Raw genomic sequence first — 24407 nt, 5'->3', positions numbered from 1 at the left:
AAACATAAGTGAGTGTTTCCCTGAGTTCCATAAGCCATCATAGCAAATTATCAAACCTGAGGAGGGGGTGTAGGAGTGCATTGTTTCTAGCCAAGTCATAGAAGTTTGGGTAAACTGGGGATTCCCTACTTTTGATTGGCATCTGAGGATGGGGACAGTCGGTGTTACTACGCCCTTAACCTGTAGGGTCTGTACAATCTTCAGTAATTGTCATAATTGAATTATAGGACACCCAATTGTTGTCCAGAGAACTGGAAAATTGGTTGGTGTGGGAAACATCACCCACCCCAGTTTGCTGTCAGAAGTGAAGTGTTGAGAGTATGGAGGAAAATCATGGTTATTTTTCTTTTTACAGATACAGTGGTTTCAAAATTAACTATTATCCCTGTGGGACATAACTTTATACAAGAGAGTCCACTGTTTGTGTATAGTACATTTTGCTTTTAGTCTGTGGATTCTACTCATTTCCAAAATGACTTAGGTCAGTACCTTTGGCCCACCATTTGCAACATACATTGGTAATCCAATTAGATTCTTAGTTGCCGTCTGTATTTTGTCCTTAGATACTTCGTAACCTAAATAATAGAATTTGTGTAGATTGTGATTCGTTCTTTGTGCTTTAACATCCTGTGGGTTTAAATATATACATAGTGTCGGATATCTACCACTAAAGTACCGAATACTTCAAATCCCCACCCCAGTCACTCATCTGATCGTCATCTCTGTCGTTGTGCCTTTTCCAGACTGTCTCATGAATGGAGTCATATAATGTACAGCGTCTTCATGCTGCCACCCTTCACTTAGCAAGATTCATTCATTTATTTTCAGGGGTTGAAAGTTCGTTCCTTTTTGTCGCTGAATGGTACTCCATTGCATTGTTGTACTTCAAGTTGATTATGCTAGTTTTTGTTTGAAAGTAATTTTTCAAAGCATCTGTCTAAATATATACATTTTAGGGATGCATTTGTTGGATTGTAGGTAAGACTTGTTTATCTTTGGGAAAAACTGCCAAACTATCTCCCAGAGTGGCTGCACAATTACTGCATTCTGCTAACAGTGAATGAAGCCCCTGTTGTTCTTCAACCTCCAATTGTTGTTGTTGAGCTTTTCTTAGAGTCTCACAGTTCTACTGGGTGTGCAGTGGCATCTCAGCATTACTTTAATTTGCAGTCTCCTAATGAGACATGATGTTGAACATCCTTTTGTGTAATTATTTGCTATCTGTATATTTTCGGTGTGTGTTTTTTTTTTTTAAGACAGCGTCTCTCTCTGTCATTGAGGCTAGAGTGCAATGGCGTCATCTCGGCTCACTGCAACCTCTGCCTCCTGTGTTCAGGCAATTCTTTTGCCTCAGCCTCCCAAGTACCTGGGGTTACAGGTGCCCACCACCGCGCCTGGCTAACCTCCAGATTTGGAGTTATTTTTCAGGATTGGTTTGGCTTTTCAGGATTCCTTGAAATTCCGTATAAACATTAGGATCAGCTTTTCCATTTCTGTCCCAAGGCCTTTGGGATTTTCGTAGGAATAACATTGAATCTGTAAATTGCTTTGTGTAATTTGGCAAACTTAACGAATATGGTCTTCAAATCCATGAACATGACATGTTCTTACATTTATTTGGGCTTTGTTTAATTTCCTTAAGCAGTGTCTTATAATTTCCCCCTTTTAAGTCTTACCCTTTGATTACATTTATTCCTAAGCATATTATTGCCATTGGTATTATTTAAAGTGAAATTTTTATAATTTTGTTTTCAGATTATTCATTGCTAGTGTATATGTATAAAATGGATTTTTTGGCCAGGAACGGTGGCTCACACCTGTAATCCCAGCACCTTTAGAGGCCGAGGCAGACAGATCACCTGAGGTCAGGAGTTGGAGACTAGCCTGGCCACCATGGTGAAAACCTGTCTCTACTAAAAATACAAATTTAGCTGGGCATGGTGGCATATGGCTGTAATTCCAGCTTTACTGAAAGCCCTTTCTGCAACAGCTGAGAAAATTCTGGGGTGTTTTCCATTCATTCTGACAATACTGTGTGTTACATGAAGGGCATTAGTGTGTGGGACCACCGTGGATTTACTGGGATAAAAAATCATGTTCGTGGTGTCTGATGCCTTCAAAATGCTGTGGCTTTTAATATGCTATTGTTTTGTTAAAGATTATTAAGTCTATATTTCTGAGGTTATAGATCAGTCCTTGAAGTGGCATGGCACTGAGTAGGATAGATCAGGATGAGACTGTGTATAGACTGCAGTTGGTATTTACAGAGTTAGTGTGTCAGGATATTTTAAAATCAAGAGATACGAGTTGAAGGGTTCAGAGTTTACCAGTTGAAGATGATGGCATAAGGGCTTCAAGTAGGAGATTCAGGTCGGTGGTTGGGAGCTGCATAGTAAGACATTAGAGAGATCAGGTGAGTAACCAGGGTTAGACTGAGAGGTCAGGATTACAGGGAAGAGTTAGGGTGAAAGGGCGGTGAGGTTTAGGATTAGGGTTACAGTAAAGGTTTGAGTAGGTTTAGATTAAGGTTAGAATTAGAGTGGGTAAAAGTAAAGTTAGAAATTATGGTTGAGGGTTACCACAAGGTTAGCTTTAGAGATAAGGGTAATCAGAGTAGGGTTAGGGTTAGGGTTGGGGTTAGGGGTTAGGGTTGGGGGTTAGGGTTAGGGTTGGGGGTTAGGGTAGGGGTTAAGGAACATCTCTTCACTTATTTATATTTCTTTTGGTTTCTCTCAACTGTGATTCATGGTTTTCTGAATGCATATTTGCGTACATTTTGTTACATTCATACTTAAGGGGTTCAACTTTAGGGGTGCTATCGTAAATGGCATTTTAATATTTCCAGTTCCAATTATTTCCATTCGTTATTGCTGATATGAAGGAATGAAACTGACTTTCGCCTACCGGACATCTTTTTTAGTTTTTAAAATCTCTGTTCTGGCCGGGCACGGTGGCTCAAGCCTGTAATCCCAGCACTTTGGGAGGCCGAGGCAGGTGGATCACGAGGTCAAGAGATCGAGACCATCCTGGTCAACATGGTGAAACCCCGTCTCTACTCAAAATACAAAAAATTAGCTGGGCATAGTGGCGCGTGCCTGTAATCCCAGCTACTCGGGAGGCTGAGGCAGGAGAATTGCCTGAACCCAGGAGGCGGAGGTTGCGGTGAGCCGAGATCGCGCCATTGCACTCCAGCCTGGGTAACAAGAGCGAAACTCCGTCTCAAAAAAAAAAAAAAAAAAAAAATCTCTGTTCTGGCCAGGCATGGTGGTTCACACCTGTAATCCCAGCACTTTGGGAGGCCAAGGTGGGTGGATCACCTAAGATCAGGAGTTTTGAGACCAGCCTGGCCAACATGGCGAAACCCCATCTCTACTAAAAATACAAAAATTAGCAGGAAATGGTTGCATGTGCCTGTAATCCCAGCTACTTAGGGGGCTGAGGCAGAAGGATCACTTAAACCTGGGAGGTGGAGGTTGCAGTGAGCTGAGATCATGCCACTGCACTCAGCCTGGGCACCAGAGCAAGACTCTGTTTAAAAACAAAAACAAAAAACAAAAAAACCCCTCCATCTGTTCCGTCAAGGCACGGGATGGTGGGCTCGATTTCAGTTGAAATTTCGAAAATCACAGCCTGAGATAATCTAAACCCTGATTTTCCGAAATTCCCCAGGGCTTCCACCAGGGGGCGCCGAGCTCCTGCCGAACCAGGAGCGCCCGCGGGAACCGCAGTGGATTCCTCACTCGTGCCCTGGGGCTTTGACCCTGAGGAAGGAGCCTCCTTCTCCTCAGGACCCGCCACCCGGGAGAGGCCGTGGTTCAGGACAGTCAGTCACCAGGCGAGGTAAGGAGGAAAATGCTTCCTGTCAGCAGCCACAAGTGCTGAGGAGGGAGCCCTGCCATGGGCCTTACTTCCCTGTCACGGGCCTTACTTCCCTGTCACGGTCTACGCAGCCTATTGTAAAATGGTGTCCCTTCTGCCCGACGTTGGCTGCGTGTCATGACAGCTGAGTGCAGCTCGTCTTACAGATCCGGGCTCGTTTCTGGGGAGAGATCGCGGTGCTGAGAAAGGAGTGACACTGAGCAGTGCCATCAGGACGGGCGAAGCGGGGCGGTGACTGGAGACCCACAGGTGCTGCGGGGTCACAGACACTTTCACTCGTGTTTTAATAGCTCATTTGTCTCACGGCATTAAAGTAGCTGAAACAGTATGGATGTATTTAACAGTACGCCACGTGATAACTAGAAATGTTAAGTTTAAATACATTGTTTATACCTCTCCACACAAAATAACATATACCAAATATTCATATATAAATATGCAAAGACTGTGAGCTGAACAAAGTGCGGATTTAGCTTGAGAATCTGGGGAGGGGATATGATGTCTTCGACCCTTTCCAATACCTGCCAGAGTACAGGAACTGCAGGAGCAGTTCTTACTTTTGTTTGAGGGCCGCGTAGCTGGGGATCTGGGCAGGAGCAGTTTTTTTGTTGTGTGAGGGCCGAGCATCTTGGTATCTGGGCAGGAGCAGTTCTTACGTTAGTTTGAGGGCCGCACAGCTGTGGCCCGGGGCAGAGGCAGCCCCCGTTTCAGTTTGAGGGCCGCTCTGCTGTGGCCCTGGGAAGGGGCAGCCCCCGTTTCAGTTTGAGAGCCGCACCGCTGTGGCCCTGGGCATGGGTAGCCCCCATTTCAGTTTGAGGGCCGCGGGCAGGGGCAGCCCCCATTTCAGTTTGAGGGCCGCGGGCAGGGGCAGCCCCCATTTCAGTTTGAGGGCCGTGGGCAGGGGCAGCCCCCGTTTCAGTTTGAGGGCCGTGGGCAGGGGCAGCCCCCATTACAGTTTGAGGGCCGCGGGCAGGGGCAGCCCCCATTTCAGTTTGAGGGCCGTGGGCAGGGGCAGCCCCCAATTCAGTTTGAGGGCCGTGGGCAGGGGCAGCCCCCATTACAGTTTGAGGGCCGCACCGCTGTGGCCCCGGGCAGGGGCAGCCCCCATTTCAGTTTGAGGGCCGCGGGCAGGGGCAGCCCCCATTTCAGTTTGAGGGCCGTGGGCAGGGGCAGCCCCCATTACAGTTTGAGGGCCGCACCGCTGTGGCCCCGGGCAGGGGCAGCCCCCATTTCAGTTTGAGGGCCGCGGGCAGGGGCAGCCCCCATTTCAGTTTGAGGGCCGTGGGCAGGGGCAGCCCCCATTTCAGTTTGAGGGCCGTGGGCAGGGGCAGCCCCCATTACAGTTTGAGGGCCGCACCGCTGTGGCCCCGGGCAGGGGCAGCCCCCATTTCAGTTTGAGGGCCGTGGGCAGGGGCAGCCCCCATTTCAGTTTGAGGGCCGCGGGCAGGGGCAGCCCCCATTTCAGTTTGAGGGCCGCGGGCAGGGGCAGCCCCCATTTCAGTTTGAGGGCCGTGGGCAGGGGCAGCCCCCATTATAGTTTGAGGGCCGTGGGCAGGGGCAGCCCCCATTTCAGTTTGAGGGCCGCGGGCAGGGGCAGCCCCCATTTCAGTTTGAGGGCCGTGGGCAGGGGCAGCCCCCATTTCAGTTTGAGGGCCGCGGGCAGGGGCAGCCCCCATTTCAGTTTGAGGGCCGCGGGCAGGGGCAGCCCCCATTTCAGTTTGAGGGCCGTGGGCAGGGGCAGCCCCCATTATAGTTTGAGGGCCGCACCGCTGTGGCCCCGGGCAGGGGCAGCCCCCATTTCAGTTTGAGGGCCGCGGGCAGGGGCAGCCCCCATTTCAGTTTGAGGGCCGTGGGCAGGGGCAGCCCCCATTACAGTTTGAGGGCCGCACCGCTGTGGCCCCGGGCAGGGGCAGCCCCCATTTCAGTTTGAGGGCCGCGGGCAGGGGCAGCCCCCATTTCAGTTTGAGGGCCGTGGGCAGGGGCAGCCCCCATTTCAGTTTGAGGGCCGTGGGCAGGGGCAGCCCCCATTACAGTTTGAGGGCCGCACCGCTGTGGCCCCGGGCAGGGGCAGCCCCCATTTCAGTTTGAGGGCCGTGGGCAGGGGCAGCCCCCATTTCAGTTTGAGGGCCGCGGGCAGGGGCAGCCCCCATTTCAGTTTGAGGGCCGCGGGCAGGGGCAGCCCCCATTATAGTTTGAGGGCCGTGGGCAGTGGCAGCCCCCATTACAGCTTGAGGGCCGCACCGCTGTGGCCCCGGGCAGGGGCAGCCCCCATTTCAGTTTGAGGGCCGCGGGCAGGGGCAGCCCCCATTTCAGTTTGAGGGCCGTGGGCAGGGGCAGCCCCCATTTCAGTTTGAGGGCCGCGGGCAGGGGCAGCCCCCATTTCAGTTTGAGGGCCGTGGGCAGGGGCAGCCCCCATTTCAGTTTGAGGGCCGTGGGCAGGGGCAGCCCCCATTACAGTTTGAGGGCCGCACCGCTGTGGCCCCGGGCAGGGGCAGCCCCCATTTCAGTTTGAGGGCCGCGGGCAGGGGCAGCCCCCATTTCAGTTTGAGGGCCGTGGGCAGGGGCAGCCCCCATTACAGTTTGAGGGCCGCACCGCTGTGGCCCCGGGCAGGGGCAGCCCCCATTTCAGTTTGAGGGCCGCGGGCAGGGGCAGCCCCCATTTCAGTTTGAGGGCCGTGGGCAGGGGCAGCCCCCATTTCAGTTTGAGGGCCGTGGGCAGGGGCAGCCCCCATTACAGATTGAGGGCCGCACCGCTGTGGCCCCGGGCAGGGGCAGCCCCCATTTCAGTTTGAGGGCCGTGGGCAGGGGCAGCCCCCATTTCAGTTTGAGGGCCGCGGGCAGGGGCAGCCCCCATTTCAGTTTGAGGGCCGTGGGCAGGGGCAGCCCCCATTTCAGTTTGAGGGCCGCGGGCAGGGGCAGCCCCCATTTCAGTTTGAGGGCCGTGGGCAGGGGCAGCCCCCATTACAGTTTGAGGGCCGTGGGCAGGGGCAGCCCCCATTACAGCTTGAGGGCCGCACCGCTGTGACCCCGGGCAGGGGCAGCCCCCATTTCAGTTTGAGGGCCGCGGGCAGGGGCAGCCCCCATTTCAGTTTGAGGGCCGTGGGCAGGGGCAGCCCCCATTTCAGTTTGAGGGCCGAGGGCAGGGGCAGCCCCCATTACAGTTTGAGGGCCACACTGCTGTGGCCCCGGGCAGGGGCAGCCCCCATTTCAGTTTGAGGGCCGCGGGCAGGGGCAGCCCCCATTTCAGTTTGAGGGCCGCGGGCAGGGGCAGCCCCCATTTCAGTTTGAGGGCCGCGGGCAGGGGCAGCCCCCATTTCAGTTTGAGGGCCGCGGGCAGGGGCAGCCCCCATTTCAGTTTGAGGGCCGCGGGCAGGGGCAGCCCCCATTTCAGTTTGAGGGCCGCGGGCAGGGGCAGCCCCCATTTCAGTTTGAGGGCCGCGGGCAGGGGCAGCCCCCATTTCAGTTTGAGGGCCGCGGGCAGGGGCAGCCCCCATTTCAGTTTGAGGGCCGCGGGCAGGGGCAGCCCCCATTTAAGTTTGAGGGCCGCGGGCAGGGGCAGCCCCCATTTCAGTTTGAGGGCCGCGGGCAGGGGCAGCCCCCATTTCAGTTTGAGGGCCGCGGGCAGGGGCAGCCCCCATTTCAGTTTGAGGGCCGCGGGCAGGGGCAGCCCCCATTTCAGTTTGAGGGCCGCGGGCAGGGGCAGCCCCCATTTCAGTTTGAGGGCCGCGGGCAGGGGCAGCCCCCATTTCAGTTTGAGGGCCGCGGGCAGGGGCAGCCCCCATTTCAGTTTGAGGGCCGCGGGCAGGGGCAGCCCCCATTTCAGTTTGAGGGCCGCGGGCAGGGGCAGCCCCCATTTCAGTTTGAGGGCCGCGGGCAGGGGCAGCCCCCATTTCAGTTTGAGGGCCGCGGGCAGGGGCAGCCGCCATTACAGTTTGAGGGCCGCGGGCAGGGGCAGCCCCCATTTCAGTTTGAGGGCCGCGGGCAGGGGCAGCCCCCATTACAGTTTGAGGGCCGTGGGCAGGGGCAGCCCCCATTACAGTTTGAGGGCCGTGGGCAGGGGCAGCCCCCATTTCAGTTTGAGGGCCGCACAGCTGTGGCCCTGGGCAGGAGCAGTTGCTTCGTTGTTAGAGGGTCGCACGGCTGCGGCCCTGGGCAGGAGCAGTTGCTTCGTTGTTAGAGGGTCGCACGGCTGCGGCCCTGGGCAGGAGCAGTTGCTTCGTTGTTAGAGGGTCGCACGGCTGCGGCCCTGGGCAGGAGCAGTTGCTTCGTTGTTAGAGGGTCGCACGGCTGCGGCCCTGGGCAGGAGCAGTTGCTTCGTTGTTAGGGGGTCGCACGGCTGCGGCCCTGGGCAGGAGCAGTTGCTTCGTTGTTAGGGGGTCGCACGGCTGCGGCCGTGGGCAGGAGCAGTTGCTTCGTTGTTAGGGGGTCGCACGGCTGTGGCCCTGGGCAGGAGCAGTTGCTTCGTTGTTAGGGGGTCGCACGGCTGCGGCCCTGGGCAGGAGCAGTTGCTTTGTTGTTAGAGGGTCGCATGGCTGTCGCCCTGGGCAGGAGCAGTTGCTTCGTTGTTAGAGGGTCGCACGGCTGTGGCCCTGGGCAGGAGTAGTTGTTTTTGTTGTTAGAGGGTCGCACGGCTGCGGCCCTGGGCAGGAGCAGTTGCTTCGTTGTTAGAGGGTCGCACGGCTGCGGCCCTGGGCAGGAGCAGTTGCTTCGTTGTTAGAGGGTCGCACGGCTGCGGCCCTGGGCAGGAGCAGTTGCTTCGTTGTTAGAGGGTCGCACGGCTGCGGCCCTGGGCAGGAGCAGTTGCTTCGTTGTTAGAGGGTCGCACGGCTGTGGCCCTGGGCAGGAGCAGTTGCTTCGTTGTTAGAGGGTCGCACGGCTGTGGCCCTGGGCAGGAGCAGTTGCTTCGTTGTTAGAGGGTCGCACGGCTGTGGCCCTGGGCAGGAGCAGTTGCTTCGTTGTTAGGGGGTCGCACGGCTGTGGCCCTGGGCAGGAGCAGTTGCTTCGTTGTTAGGGGGTCGCACGGCTGCGGCCCTGGGCAGGAGCAGTTGCTTCGTTGTTAGAGGGTCGCACGGCTGCGGCCCTGGGCAGGAGCAGTTGCTTCGTTGTTAGAGGGTCGCACGGCTGCGGCCCTGGGCAGGAGCAGTTGCTTCGTTGTTAGGGGGTCGCACGGCTGCGGCCCTGGGCAGGAGCAGTTGCTTCGTTGTTAGGGGGTCGCACGGCTGCGGCCCTGGGCAGGAGCAGTTGCTTCGTTGTTAGGGGGTCGCACGGCTGCGGCCCTTGTCAGGAGCAGTTGCTTCGTTGTTAGGGGGTCGCACGGCTGCGGCCGTGGGCAGGAGCAGTTGCTTCGTTGTTAGGGGGTCGCACGGCTGTGGCCCTGGGCAGGAGCAGTTGCTTCGTTGTTAGGGGGTCGCACGGCTGCGGCCGTGGGCAGGAGCAGTTGCTTTGTTGTTAGAGGGTCGCACGGCTGTGGCCCTGGGCAGGAGCAGTTGCTTTGTTGTTAGAGGGTCGCACGGCTGCGTCCGTGGGCAGGAGCAGTTGCTTCGTTGTTAGAGGGTCGCACGGCTGTGGCCCTGGGCAGGAGCAGTTGCTTCGTTGTTAGAGGGTCGCACGGCTGTGGCCCTGGGCAGGAGCAGTTGTTTTTGTTGTTAGAGGGTCGCACGGCTGCGGCCCTGGGCAGGAGCAGTTGCTTCGTTGTTAGAGGGTCGCACGGCTGTGGCCCTGGGCAGGAGCAGTTGCTTTGTTGTTAGAGGGTCGCACGGCTGTGGCCCTGGGCAGGAGCAGTTGTTTTTGTTGTTTGAGGGTGGCAGAGTTGTCGACCTGGGCCGGAGGTGGTAATTTTGTTTGAGGCCACGGAGTTTGGGGTCTGGGCAGGAGAAGTTCTTACCATAGTGTGTGGGCCGCAGAGCTGTGGCCCTGTGCAGGAGCAGTTGTTTTTGTCATTTCAGGGCCTGGCCGCTTGGTATCTGGGCAGGAGCAGTTGTTTGTGTTGTTTGCGAGCTGCACAGCTGCCGACCTGGGCAGGAGGGGTCTTACATAATCCACACAGATTGTGTTCTGTGCAGGCGTGGTTCTTACCTTAGGTTGATGGCCGCATTTGGATACCTGGACAGGAGTAGTTGTTACTTTAGTTTGAGGGCTGCACGGCTGGGGACTTGGGCAGGAGCGGTTCTTACTTTAGTTTGGGGACCGTGCAGCTGGGGACCAGGACAGGAGTGGTTCTTACCTTAGTCTGAGAGACCAGTAGTGGTTTTTGCTTTAGTTAGATGTGGAGATTCCAGAGAATCCAGTGTTGTTGTTGAGTGAGGGTAGGTTAGCTGGAATCCTTGGGAGGAGTCAGTGATGCTCTTATGTCTGAGGTTCTTGGAGCTAAACATGGAGCCAAAGTTGGGAAGGAGAGAGAGAGTCACAGGAGGGCACCTGAAACTGTAGATGTAGCTGTACACCAAGCAAGCTAAGCCTGGGAGTGTCTCAGGCCTCGATGTCAATGCTTTCCCTTTCCTCCTTCACAGTTGGGATTTATTTTCTGTCTCACAAGACAGAAAGACCCTGATCAATATCCTCAGCAATTGAAAAGCTTAAAAAAACTAAATGATGTTAACAATAATAATAGTAGAAATTTAACCAGGATTATCCTGACTGATAGAGACAAAATCACACATACACGGAAAATATGTCTTTTCAATAGTTAGTAAAATAAAAATAAATAGAAAAATAGGTCCAAGTAAAGCTCTATAGTTGTTTCATGGAGAAGGGGTGAAGGACAGAGGTGATTCTGAGAGTTGCTGCTGATGGACACACGGAGAACTTACATTTTCCTCACGCAGTTTCAGTGTACAATCATCTTCTGTGAGACCTGGCAGCTGGGTCACTTCGCACAGCTGGGGATGCAGTGGGTGTCACAGAAGGACCCCGTCCCAGCTGGTCCTGCCCCTCTGCTGTGATGAGTGTGGCTTCTGATCTCCAACAACTGACTGTGTTTTGAGGGGAGGCCAGGCCTGTGAGCAGCACAAGGGTATCCATGGTGAGGTTCCGTGGGTGGAATGTCTCGGATGTGCTTGAGGTTCCTTCCTGATGCTCGTCTGCCGTCTTGCTCTTGAACACATCTTGTTTATAACTGTCTTCTCAATACTGTATAGGAAATAAGCACTTGTATAATATGGGTCAGGCATAAGGAATGTTCACACATTGGACACACGGGACCTCCACCAAGTTTAGGGAGTAGAATCTGAAGAAACCAAACTTTGGATGCTCCCTGGAGGCCCCTCCCGAATCCCAGTCCCTTCCCTTCTCCTTCAGAGGGAGTGGCTTTCTGCCTTAGTCTTTATCATTCCCGTACTTTTCTTCATGGCGCGTTTCTTTCCCCGCATTTGTGCGCATCCCTAAACAATACTGCATGTGGTTTTTGAACACTCTGCTGTCTTTTGGAGACAGGGTCTTGCTCTGTTGCCTCGGCTGCGGTTTTGAACTTTGATGTGAAGAAGTCTCCTGTGTGGCTGCTTCTCTGCTGCACTGGCTCTGAGCATTTGCTCCATGTCTGTTTTCTTCCTCCGTTCTCTTCCTGAGACCCGTCCACACTGACCAGATTCATTTTCATTGCTGCATCATCTCTCATGGTGGAGGGGACCATGAGAAATGTCTTCGTTTTCCTGCTGATGAGTGTTTGGCCAGGCGGGCCCCTAGGACCGTGTTGCTGCGAAGGTTCTTGGGCATTTCTTTTGTACACAAGTGCAGTTTCTTCTGGTCAGTAGCTTTCAATTTTTAAAATTTCATCCCAGTAAGAAATGTAATTTTCCTCATAACCCACGACGCACACCCTTTCATAAGCAAGCGCAGCAACAGTAATTCACAGTCATTCTTAGTGGTGGCTGAGCATTCCTGTGGCTCTCCATTCTCCCCAACACTTGCGCTGATTGTGGGATTTTTGCCAGTCTGCTGAGTGTCACCTGGTATCTCACCCTGTTAGGCTGAGGCCCTTTTCATGATTTTATCGGCCATTCCTCCACATTTTTTTCTTCTGTGAAGGGCTGGTTCCGCTCTTTTGCCATGTTTCTGTTTACTCGTTTAAACTTTTGCCTTTTTCTATTATTGCTATTACTATGCTCTGTCCCCCACGCTGGAGTGCCGTGGCACAATCTCAGCTCACTGCAACCTCTGCCTTCTGGGTTCAAGCGATTCTCCTGCCTCAGCCTCCTGAGTAGCTGAGATTACAGATATGCACCACCACATCCAGCTAATTTTTATTTTGTAGTTTTAGTACAGACAGGGTTTCACCATGCTGATCTTAAATTGCTGAGCTCAGATGATCCACCCACCTTGGCCTCCCAAAGTCCTGGTATTACACAAGTGTGAGCCACTGCTCCTGGGCTCATTTCTTAAACTTTTTAAGATGAGATGTAGCGAGACTGTCTCAAAACCAACCAGCCAACCAGAAACGTTTCCTTAACCATCGCTTTTTTTTTTTTTTATCCCCAGCTCTTTTTGTGAATTATGTTACCTCAAGGGTAAATAACACAAGTGTTTCCCACTTAGTGTCAGTAATCTGAAATTATAAATTCTGTAGGAAAACAATAGCATATTTTATATATTTAAAAACTGTGTCCCACTTCTACTCCAAACCAATATCTTAAAATGTAGGTAGAATACAGCACAATGCTCACTTGTAAGAGATCCTTTTTGTGTGTTTTGTATTTTAAAGTCAACAGATTTTTTTTTATGATGTAAAGAACCTCAAAACACAGTTTACTCGTATGCAAACAGTGGCTTTTTATGATTCACATCATCTCCTGGCACCAGCAGTCTCACTGATTTCCATGAAGTTGGCATTTATTATGATTTGCAAAACTTCTACATGAGGTTGTGATGTTCTAATGATCGTATTTGACAAGTAATTTCACATTAGCTCCTTCACATGGTTGTCTTAAAAATACTGTGTTCTGGTGGCTTAGGTGTATCAGTGTTCTCTGTGAAAATAACCAACCAAAACTCACTGGCTTAAAAAGAAACAACTGTTTTATTTGATTGAGGTTCTACTGATTCACATTTTGGCACGTGTTCACCGGGGCATTTCCTATGCTAACGTTGTTTGGATCACAAATGAAGCTTCAGTCATCTGGTGCCTTTACTCACACGTCTGGTGGTTCATGCTGACCCTTGTTTAAGAAGGGAAGCACCAGTGGGCAAGCACTTTTCCAACCTATGTTTTCATCGTATTTTCTAATGTCCCATTCGGCCAAAGCAAGTCAAATGGCAAAGCCCCATTTGTTATCAGCAGACAATATGAGGTCTTAGATACAGGGAGACATGTCATTAGGAAACGTTACTAAAACAGTGAATCCCAAGAAATACACAGTATGTACGTTTTCACCCCTATATAATATAATTGTGGGCAAAGAACGTTGGCTTGCAAGGTGCATACTTCCATGATGCTTAGGTACGTAAGAGCAAGATGTGTTCTAGTGGAAACACCTATATGAAATCATGTAGAATCTCTTTATTAGCAGTGAAATAGTTAATGCAGCCCAAGTATATTTTACAATATTAATTTCATTGAAGACAAGTGTATCTTTCTTTGGTTTAAATTATTAAATTGTTTCTTTGGGTAAATTAATTGTTCCTAAATCAGTAGGTAAGATATGTTTTCATTAACCCAGAAATAAATTGTATGTGTCTCTACCAGTTAATGTACTTGTGGGTACATCTTCAGCAGGGAATTTCTTGCCCCTTATTGAGGCATGAATGACTATCTGTCACAGGGAGGTTTTTGTTGTTGTTGTTTTAGTCTGTTCCAGCTATTGTGTAGAGGGTTTTGGGCAGGAGAATCTAGAACCAAGCCACACCAGTTCTCCCTTAATCCACTCCATTTGATTTTTCCCCCAGCTATGCTTCCAGAGTGCTCTGTGCATTTCCAAGATCAACAGTGAATAAATCTCTGGTGAGTTACTTGTTTATATATGTCTCACTTTGTTTTACATTGCATCCTTTGCCTTTATGGAGTCCGTGGATTAAAATGGAAAAATAAAAATAAGTAAAATTCAGGTTAAAGGAAATGCACATAAATAAAATAATGCTGGTGGGCCGGGTGCGGTGGCTCATGCCTGTAATCCCAGCACTTTGGGAGGCTGAAGTGGGTGGATCATGAGGTCAAGAGACCGAGACCATTCTGGTCAACATGGTGAAACCCTGTCTCTACTAAAATACAAAAATTAGCTGGGCATGGTGGCGCTTGCCTGTAGTCCCATTTACTTGGGAGATGAGGCAGGAGAATCACTTGAACCCTGGAGGCAGAGGTTGCAGTGAGCTGAGATCGTGCCACTGCACTCCAGCCTGGTGACAGAGCGAGACTCCATCTCAAAAAAATAAAATAATGCTGGCGTGTAGACGTATGCAGGTTATAAGCCATTGAACTTGACTACAAATGTGTCTCTGGTCTCTCTGATGCTGCATCAAAAAGGCAGTCACATTTGTTATATGATTGGAATGGAACCTGCAAAGAGTGTGTGCTGCATTCTCGTGAGACAGGAAGACTTGCTGCTACCAAAGTCTGGGACACTAACTTCATTGGTCGCAGAGATGACATAGTGGAAAGTTTTTTTACTACCCGTCTGGAAATACACACTTATAGCATTTGGCAATAGAAATAGTCACTTAGTACTAAAGCACGACTTCCATGATGAGGTTTTTCTGGAGCTGCGAGAACAGTGTGGTCCCAGACAGCTTTTGGAAGGCCCTGCTTGATTCATGGCTAAAACCTAGAACATCTGGAGGATTGAGTTGAGCACAGGTCCCTACATAACCCCCCCCCCCATACATTTCTGTCAGTTCGTCTGTACATACAGAATTTGTAGCAGATTGTTCACTGTTATATTTTCTGACAAATATTTCCACTGCTCACTTGCACTTTCATTCAGTGTAGTCTTAATTGATTTGTTTTAATGCTCACCATTAACCTAAATTATACGCAAATCCAATGGCTATTCTCTATTCTGCCTTACTTGAATCTTGTGGGGTACAGTAATCCCCCTTATTCACAGTTTTGCTTTCTGTGGTTTCAGTTACCTGTAGTCAACTGCAGACAGAAAATACAGTAAGATATTTTGAATATCTTGAATATTTTGATATTTGATATTTTGCAAATTTTGAATATGTTGAATATGGTAGAGTAAGATATTTTGAGAGGCCACATTCGCATAACTTTTAATATAGTATATATATATATATTTTTTTTTTGAGACAGAGTTTCGCTCTTGTTACCCAGGCTGGAGTGCAGTGGCTCGATCTCGGTTCACTGCAACCTCCGCCTCCTGGGTTCAAGCAATTCTCCTGCCTCAGCCTCCCGAGTAGCTGGGACTAAAGGCGTGCGCCACCATGCCCAGCTAATTTTTGTATTTTTAGTAGAGACGGGGTTTCACCATGTTGACCAGGATGGTCTCGATCTCTTGACCTCGTGATCCACCCGCCTCGGCCTCCCAAAGTGCTGGGATTACAGGCGTGAGCCATCGCACCCGGCCATAGTATATTATTATAGTTGTTCCATTGTATTATTGTTGTTAATATCATACTGTGCCTAATTTTAAATTAAAGTGTCAAGGGTATGTATATGTAGGAAAAAACATAGTATATATAAGGTTTGGTGCTATACATAGTTTCAGGCATCTGCTAAGGGACTTGGAATGGATCCCTCATGGATAAGGGGGGACTCCTGCATTTCACATTACTGTTCATGATCTTCTCCTGGAAATTCTTCTGTGTTAGTTTCTATCGTGACCTCACTGATGGTGCTTGTCTTTTTTCCCTGAATTCTTCTACTTCTCTTTTACATAGCTTATCCGTGTGTTCCATCCAGTTCCCATCTATCCCACTGTGCAGTTCCGTTTTTTTTTTTTTTTAACAGTTCTGCTCTCTGTTGTGTAGCAGTTGTGTTCCTCTCCAGCTTGGACTTCTCCGGCCTTCAGACCAGGGGTCTCCAACCCCCAGGCCATGGACTGGTACCAGTCCGTGGCCTGTTAGGAACTGTACTGCATAGCAGGAGGTGAGTGGCAGATGAGCAAGCATTACTGCCTGAGCTCTGCCTCCTGTCAGATGAATGGCAGCATTAGATTCTCATAGAAGCACGAACCCTATTGTGAACTATGCATGTGAGGGATCTAGGTTGCCTGCTCCTTATGAGAATCTAATGCCTGATGAACAGTTTCATCCCAAAACCATCCCCCCTCACACCCTGGTCTATGGAAAAATTGTCTTCCACAAAATCTGGTGCCAAAAAGGTTGGGGGTCACTGCTGTAGGCCACAGGTTCAACTCTCCATTGAATGCTTCTTTGTAGCTATCCAAAAGGCACCTCAAGCTTAACAAATCCGAAATAAAAATTACATCCTTCTCTCTTCCTGTGCGTATGGTATTAGATAAAAGAGTAATTAGATTCTACCTCTCAATAAGAGGAATAGTAGGAATCTGTAGCAGTCTTTAATAAACCACGGTTTTTCCCCTGGCCACAAATTATTTACATTCCTCCCACATGCAAAATATGTTTAGCTTTAGAGACAAGTATTCACCCATGGAACCATCAGTAGAAACAATGCGATAAACAACCTTTGCCTCCACAGGTTTCTCCCTCCCTCTCCCCTGCCCCTTTTGGGATACAACCATTTGACATTAGTTACATTCTCTGTATTGGTCCATTCTCCCATTGATATAAACAACTACCCGAGACTGGGTAATTTATAAAGAAAAGAGGTTTAATTGGCTCATAGTTCCATAGGCTGTAGGAAGCATGGCTGGGGATGCCCCGGGAAACTTAAAATCATGGTGTAAGATGAAGGGGAAGCAGCCATGCCCTATGTGTCTGCAGCAGGAGGAAGTGGGTGGTGAAGGGGCAGGTGCTGTACACTTTTAAACAACCAGATCTCCTGAGAACTTACTATCACGAGAACAGCAGGGGCAAGTCTGCCCCCATGATCCAGTCACTTCCCACCAGGTCCCTTCTCCAACCTTGAGTCTTACAATTTGACATGAGATGTGGGCAAGTACACAAATCCAAAGCATACCATCCTCCTAACGAATTTTTAAGTGTACAATATAGTATTAACTACATGCATGGGTCTGTGGACTCGATATTTAGAATTTACTCATTGTATAACTGAAACTTATATCCTGTAACCAATACCTCCCCACTTACCCTTCCCCTTCAGACCTTGGTAACCACCATTCAGCTCTATGTTTTTATAAGTTTAACTGTTTTATATTTTTATTTAAGTGGAGTTGCACAGGCTCTACAGGAAGCATGGCTTCATTTGTGCTGGAGCAACAAAATACTTCAGACTTGGTAATTAATAACAGAAATTTATTCTTAACAGTTCTGAAGGCTGGGAAGTCCAAGATCAAGGCACTGTCATCTGGTGCCTGAGGAGAGACTTCTTCCTGCATCCTTACATGGTGGAAGGCAAAAGAGTGGCAGAGAATGAAGGCACTCCCAGTCCATTCAAGAGGGCCTTAATTCATTCAAGAGGGAAGAGCCCTCACCTCATCACTCCCCTGAGGCCTCACTTTCTAATGTCATCATCTTGGTGATTAGATTTCAACGATGAATTTCAGGGGAATACATACATCCAGACTATTGCAAATGGGATTATGTACTACTTTGTTTCGGTCTCGCTCGTTTCTTCACCTAGCACAGTTATCTTCCAGGTATGTGCATGTTGTTGCAAATGGCAAGATGTTCTCCTTTTTTAAGGCTGAGTAATGCTTCGTTACGTGTATAGACCACATTTTCTTTATGCATTTATTATTGAGAGTTATTACAAATGGGGATGTGTTTTTTAATATTGATTTAATTTTTGTTACTAAAAACATTTTTAGATTTTTTTTTTTTTTTTAATAAATGTACTTTATTTGTTAAGGCAGTTTTAATTTCACAGCAGAATTAAGAAGGACATAGATTTCCCGTATACCCTGATCTGCATGTATGTGTAGCCTTCACCCATTTCAGTACCTCCCCCACCATAGTGGCACATTTATTAAAATGAGGAGCCTACACTGAGACATCATAGTTGTCCGAAGGCCATAATTGACATTAGGGCTTACTCTTGTGGTTTTACATGCTATGAGTCTGAGCAAATGTATAAGGACATGTATCCAGCCTGATAGTACCTCATAGAATACTTCCCTTGTCGTAAAAGTCATCCCTGCTCTTCCTGTTTGTTACTTATTCCCTTAACCCTGCAAACCATCTCCAGCATTTTGCAGAATGTTAAATAGTTGCGGTTACACAGTAGCCTTTTCAGACCAGCTTCTACTTAGTAATAGGCATTGAAGGTATCCTTGTCTTTTGAGGACAAGATAGCCCATTGCTTTTTACTGCTGAAATATAGTTCATTGTGTGTACCATAGTTTTTCTGTTCACTTACTGAAGGCCATTTTGGTTGCTTCCAGATTTTAATTATTTTGAATAAAGTTGCTATAAATACCTGTTTGCAGGTTTTTATGCTATCATTAATTTTCACCTCCTTTGGGTGAATACCAAGTAGTGCAGTTGCTGTATCGTATAGTGAGAACATGTTTACTTTTGTAAGAACAACCAAATTGTTTTCCAGAGTGACGACACTGTTCTGCATTTCCACTGTCGGTGAAGGAGAGTTCCTGTCTCTCCGCATTCTCAATGGCAGTTGTTGTCAGCACTCCAGATTTTGGCCATTCTACTAGGTTTGTAGCGGTATCTTGTTTTAATATATTGCCCTAATGTTATACAGTATAATGTATCCTTTTATATGTTTATTTCCTGTACGTTTCTCATCATTGGTGAGGTATCTGTTACGGTCTTTGGTCTGTTTTATTAGGTGGTTTTCTTACTATAGAGTTTTAAGAGTTTTTGGAAGGTTTTGTAAAACTGTCTCTTTATGAGATGTGTCTTTTGCAAATATTTTCTCCCAGTCTGTGGCTTTTCTTCTAATTTTAATGGCATTGGCTTTTGTAGAACATAGTCAGAGACTGGCTATGTTTTCTACAAAATTCATGGTTTTTTTCTCTTGGACACATGGACTGCATTTCTCAGCCCCATGTTATTGTGGCTGAGACATATAACTGAGCTCTACAGTAGACGCTGTACACAAGTTAGTGTTAGGGCCAAATATTCCTCCCTGACATTGAAAAAAGAAACATTTTATTTTCTTCAGACATGAAGCAGAACTTTTATGTGTGCTTTTGGAGGAGGTCACCATGTATAAGAGATTTCTATTCAGGCCATTTATGTATCAATTTAATCATACATAGATACCAGTCTGGACGCTCAGTTACTTTAATGTTTTGCTTGTTATCCAGTTCTGCAGATTTTGTTGCTGTTTGTTTATACCCTGTGGCCATTGGGAGCTCTTTCCACTGTCTCCTTTGACATAATTGCATGTATTTATTTATTTATTTACAATTTCTGTTACTTCAAAAGTACCCTGGCTCATATATTTTCTGTCCCACTCCTAGTTTCAACCAGTTTTTCAAAGACCCCAATTTCCTTTGTTAGAGAGTGATATTAAAAACTTACATCTGGTCACTAAATGTGGTTATTGCATCATGACCCTCACTGCTGACAGTGCAAACAAATATATGTGTGTATTCTAACTTGTATGTACCCACTTAATTATACAGGTTTCTACATGGAACCATCTGTGTGTGTGTGTGTGTGTGTGTGTGTGTGTATATTAAGTTAAATGTGAGTTTATATCTACATTTTATATATGTATTCTGATCCATTATCACAGAGATCATTCCAGGCTTCCCACGTTTCTTATCTGTAACTTCTCACTCTAACAGTGGGGAACCTGGCTTTCACTGTCTGCCATTTATTTCATCCCTTGTTCCATTGGGAACAAGGAATTCATTCTTGATCCAGATTCCAGGTTGGGGTTTAACGAGAAATATATTTGGTCTCTGTCTCCAGTTCATAGTACAGAGCTCCTAAAACTTTTATAATTTCCTGAACAATAGTGGTGCTAGGAACATCTTGTGTTCTCACATTTGGTCTTTGGCCCTGGTTCCTGACGTGGAGTTCCTAAATTCCTTGGAATCTCCTGAGTGATAGGAATGTCTTCTGTAAGGGCCCTCTGTGGGTCCCTGGATGGTTTCAGGATTGGGGATAGTCACTGGAAAGACAAGCCCTGATAAGAAGCTTGTAACTTTTAGCTTCGCATACAATCCTTTGAAGGTGTGAAGGGACTGGAGATTGAGTAAATAGTTGATCATGTCTGCATGATGAAGCTTTCATAAAAATTCCTAAAATGTGGAATCTGGAAAGTCTCAGATCAACTCTGACAGATTTGATGTCTAGTGAGGGCTCATCTTTCATAGCTAGTGCCTTCTAGCCATGTCCTGACATGGCAGGATTGGGGGGGGAAGGCTCCTAGATTATTTTATAAGGGCACTGGTTTCATTCATGAGGGCAGCACCCTCATGATGCAGTCACCCCTCAGTTACCTCTGATTACCATCCCTTTGGGGATTATGTTTCACCATAGGAATTTGGAGGGTATACACACATTGAGACCATAGTAACTAGTAAACATAAGTGAGTGTTTCCCTGAGTTCCATAAGCCATCATAGCAAATTATCAAACCTGAGGAGGGGGTGTAGGAGTGCATTGTTTCTAGCCAAGTCATAGAAGTTTGGGTAAACTGGGGATTCCCTACTTTTGATTGGCATCTGAGGATGGGGACAGTCGGTGTTACTACGCCCTTAACCTGTAGGGTCTGTACAATCTTCAGTAATTGTCATAATTGAATTATAGGACACCCAATTGTTGTCCAGAGAACTGGAAAATTGGTTGGTGTGGGAAACATCACCCACCCCAGTTTGCTGTCAGAAGTGAAGTGTTGAGAGTATGGAGGAAAATCATGGTTATTTTTCTTTTTACAGATACAGTGGTTTCAAAATTAACTATTATCCCTGTGGGACATAACTTTATACAATAGAGTCCACTGTTTGTGTATAGTACATTTTGCTTTTAGTCTGTGGATTCTACTCATTTCCAAAATGACTTAGGTCAGTACCTTTGGCCCACCATTTGCAACATACATTGGTAATCCAATTAGATTCTTAGTTGCCGTCTGTATTTTGTCCTTAGATACTTCGTAACCTAAATAATAGAATTTGTGTAGATTGTGATTCGTTCTTTGTGCTTTAACATCCTGTGGGTTTAAATATATACATAGTGTCGGATATCTACCACTAAAGTACCGAATACTTCAAATCCCCACCCCAGTCACTCATCTGATCGTCATCTCTGTCGTTGTGCCTTTTCCAGACTGTCTCATGAATGGAGTCATATAATGTACAGCGTCTTCATGCTGCCACCCTTCACTTAGCAAGATTCATTCATTTATTTTCAGGGGTTGAAAGTTCGTTCCTTTTTGTCGCTGAATGGTACTCCATTGCATTGTTGTACTTCAAGTTGATTATGCTAGTTTTTGTTTGAAAGTAATTTTTCAAAGCATCTGTCTAAATATATACATTTTAGGGATGCATTTGTTGGATTGTAGGTAAGACTTGTTTATCTTTGGGAAAAACTGCCAAACTATCTCCCAGAGTGGCTGCACAATTACTGCATTCTGCTAACAGTGAATGAAGCCCCTGTTGTTCTTCAACCTCCAATTGTTGTTGTTGAGCTTTTCTTAGAGTCTCACAGTTCTACTGGGTGTGCAGTGGCATCTCAGCATTACTTTAATTTGCAGTCTCCTAATGAGACATGATGTTGAACATCCTTTTGTGTAATTATTTGCTATCTGTATATTTTCGGTGTGTGTTTTTTTTTTTTAAGACAGCGTCTCTCTCTGTCATTGAGGCTAGAGTGCAATGGCGTCATCTCGGCTCACTGCAACCTCTGCCTCCTGTGTTCAGGCAATTCTTTTGCCTCAGCCTCCCAAGTACCTGGGGTTACAGGTGCCCACCACCGCGCCTGGCTAACCTCCAGATTTGGAGTTATTTTTCAGGATTGGTTTGGCTTTTCAGGATTCCTTGAAATTCCGTATAAACATTAGGATCAGCTTTTCCATTTCTGTCCCAAGGCCTTTGGGATTTTCGTAGGAATAACATTGAATCTGTAAATTGCTTTGTGTAATTTGGCAAACTTAACGAATATGGTCTTCAAATCCATGAACATGACATGTTCTTACATTTATTTGGGCTTTGTTTAATTTCCTTAAGCAGTGTCTTATAATTTCCCCCTTTTAAGTCTTACCCTTTGATTACATTTATTCCTAAGCATATTATTGCCATTGGTATTATTTAAAGTGAAATTTTTATAATTTTGTTTTCAGATTATTCATTGCTAGTGTATATGTATAAAATGGATTTTTTGGCCAGGAACGGTGGCTCACACCTGTAATCCCAGCACCTTTAGAGGCCGAGGCAGACAGATCACCTGAGGTCAGGAGTTGGAGACTAGCCTGGCCACCATGGTGAAAACCTGTCTCTACTAAAAATACAAATTTAGCTGGGCATGGTGGCATATGGCTGTAATTCCAGCTTTACTGAAAGCCCTTTCTGCAACAGCTGAGAAAATTCTGGGGTGTTTTCCATTCATTCTGACAATACTGTGTGTTACATGAAGGGCATTAGTGTGTGGGACCACCGTGGATTTACTGGGATAAAAAATCATGTTCGTGGTGTCTGATGCCTTCAAAATGCTGTGGCTTTTAATATGCTATTGTTTTGTTAAAGATTATTAAGTCTATATTTCTGAGGTTATAGATCAGTCCTTGAAGTGGCATGGCACTGAGTAGGATAGATCAGGATGAGACTGTGTATAGACTGCAGTTGGTATTTACAGAGTTAGTGTGTCAGGATATTTTAAAATCAAGAGATACGAGTTGAAGGGTTCAGAGTTTACCAGTTGAAGATGATGGCATAAGGGCTTCAAGTAGGAGATTCAGGTCGGTGGTTGGGAGCTGCATAGTAAGACATTAGAGAGATCAGGTGAGTAACCAGGGTTAGACTGAGAGGTCAGGATTACAGGGAAGAGTTAGGGTGAAAGGGCGGTGAGGTTTAGGATTAGGGTTACAGTAAAGGTTTGAGTAGGTTTAGATTAAGGTTAGAATTAGAGTGGGTAAAAGTAAAGTTAGAAATTATGGTTGAGGGTTACCACAAGGTTAGCTTTAGAGATAAGGGTAATCAGAGTAGGGTTAGGGTTAGGGTTGGGGTTAGGGGTTAGGGTTGGGGGTTAGGGTTAGGGTTGGGGGTTAGGGTAGGGGTTAAGGAACATCTCTTCACTTATTTATATTTCTTTTGGTTTCTCTCAACTGTGATTCATGGTTTTCTGAATGCATATTTGCGTACATTTTGTTACATTCATACTTAAGGGGTTCAACTTTAGGGGTGCTATCGTAAATGGCATTTTAATATTTCCAGTTCCAATTATTTCCATTCGTTATTGCTGATATGAAGGAATGAAACTGACTTTCGCCTACCGGACATCTTTTTTAGTTTTTAAAATCTCTGTTCTGGCCGGGCACGGTGGCTCAAGCCTGTAATCCCAGCACTTTGGGAGGCCGAGGCAGGTGGATCACGAGGTCAAGAGATCGAGACCATCCTGGTCAACATGGTGAAACCCCGTCTCTACTCAAAATACAAAAAATTAGCTGGGCATAGTGGCGCGTGCCTGTAATCCCAGCTACTCGGGAGGCTGAGGCAGGAGAATTGCCTGAACCCAGGAGGCGGAGGTTGCGGTGAGCCGAGATCGCGCCATTGCACTCCAGCCTGGGTAACAAGAGCGAAACTCCGTCTCAAAAAAAAAAAAAAAAAAAAAATCTCTGTTCTGGCCAGGCATGGTGGTTCACACCTGTAATCCCAGCACTTTGGGAGGCCAAGGTGGGTGGATCACCTAAGATCAGGAGTTTTGAGACCAGCCTGGCCAACATGGCGAAACCCCATCTCTACTAAAAATACAAAAATTAGCAGGAAATGGTTGCATGTGCCTGTAATCCCAGCTACTTAGGGGGCTGAGGCAGAAGGATCACTTAAACCTGGGAGGTGGAGGTTGCAGTGAGCTGAGATCATGCCACTGCACTCAGCCTGGGCACCAGAGCAAGACTCTGTTTAAAAACAAAAACAAAAAACAAAAAAACCCCTCCATCTGTTCCGTCAAGGCACGGGATGGTGGGCTCGATTTCAGTTGAAATTTCGAAAATCACAGCCTGAGATAATCTAAACCCTGATTTTCCGAAATTCCCCAGGGCTTCCACCAGGGGGCGCCGAGCTCCTGCCGAACCAGGAGCGCCCGCGGGAACCGCAGTGGATTCCTCACTCGTGCCCTGGGGCTTCGACCCTGAGGAAGGAGCCTCCTTCTCCTCAGGACCCGCCACCCGGGAGAGGCCGTGGTTCAGGACAGTCAGTCACCAGGTGAGGTAAGGAGGAAAATGCTTCCTGTCAGCAGCCACAAGTGCTGAGGAGGGAGCCCTGCCATGGGCCTTACTTCCCTGTCACGGGCCTTACTTCCCTGTCACGGTCTACGCAGCCTATTGTAAAATGGTGTCCCTTCTGCCCGACGTTGGCT

At 47.8% G+C, this 24407-nt stretch overlaps 1 long non-coding RNA gene across 1 annotated transcript; it reads left to right on the top strand.

Moving 5' to 3' along the window:
• The first annotated feature begins 3757 nt into the window (after nt 1-3757).
• Nucleotides 3758-24248, top strand: LOC135273069 (uncharacterized). The gene is made up of 5 exons (XR_010340948.1): nt 3758-3840; nt 13756-13810; nt 17231-17561; nt 18467-18575; nt 24088-24248. It is a non-coding gene; the product is annotated as an uncharacterized LOC135273069 (long non-coding RNA).
• The last annotated feature ends 159 nt before the right edge of the window (nt 24249-24407 follow it).

Source organism: Aotus nancymaae, unplaced genomic scaffold (genome assembly GCF_030222135.1).
Source record: "Aotus nancymaae isolate 86718 unplaced genomic scaffold, 86718_ANA_hifiasm-v0.15.2.pri h1tg000250l, whole genome shotgun sequence".
Classification (NCBI taxonomy): Eukaryota; Metazoa; Chordata; class Mammalia; order Primates; family Aotidae; genus Aotus; species Aotus nancymaae.
Note: the sequence above shows the minus strand (reverse complement) of the source record. Positions and strands in the feature narration are given on the sequence as shown.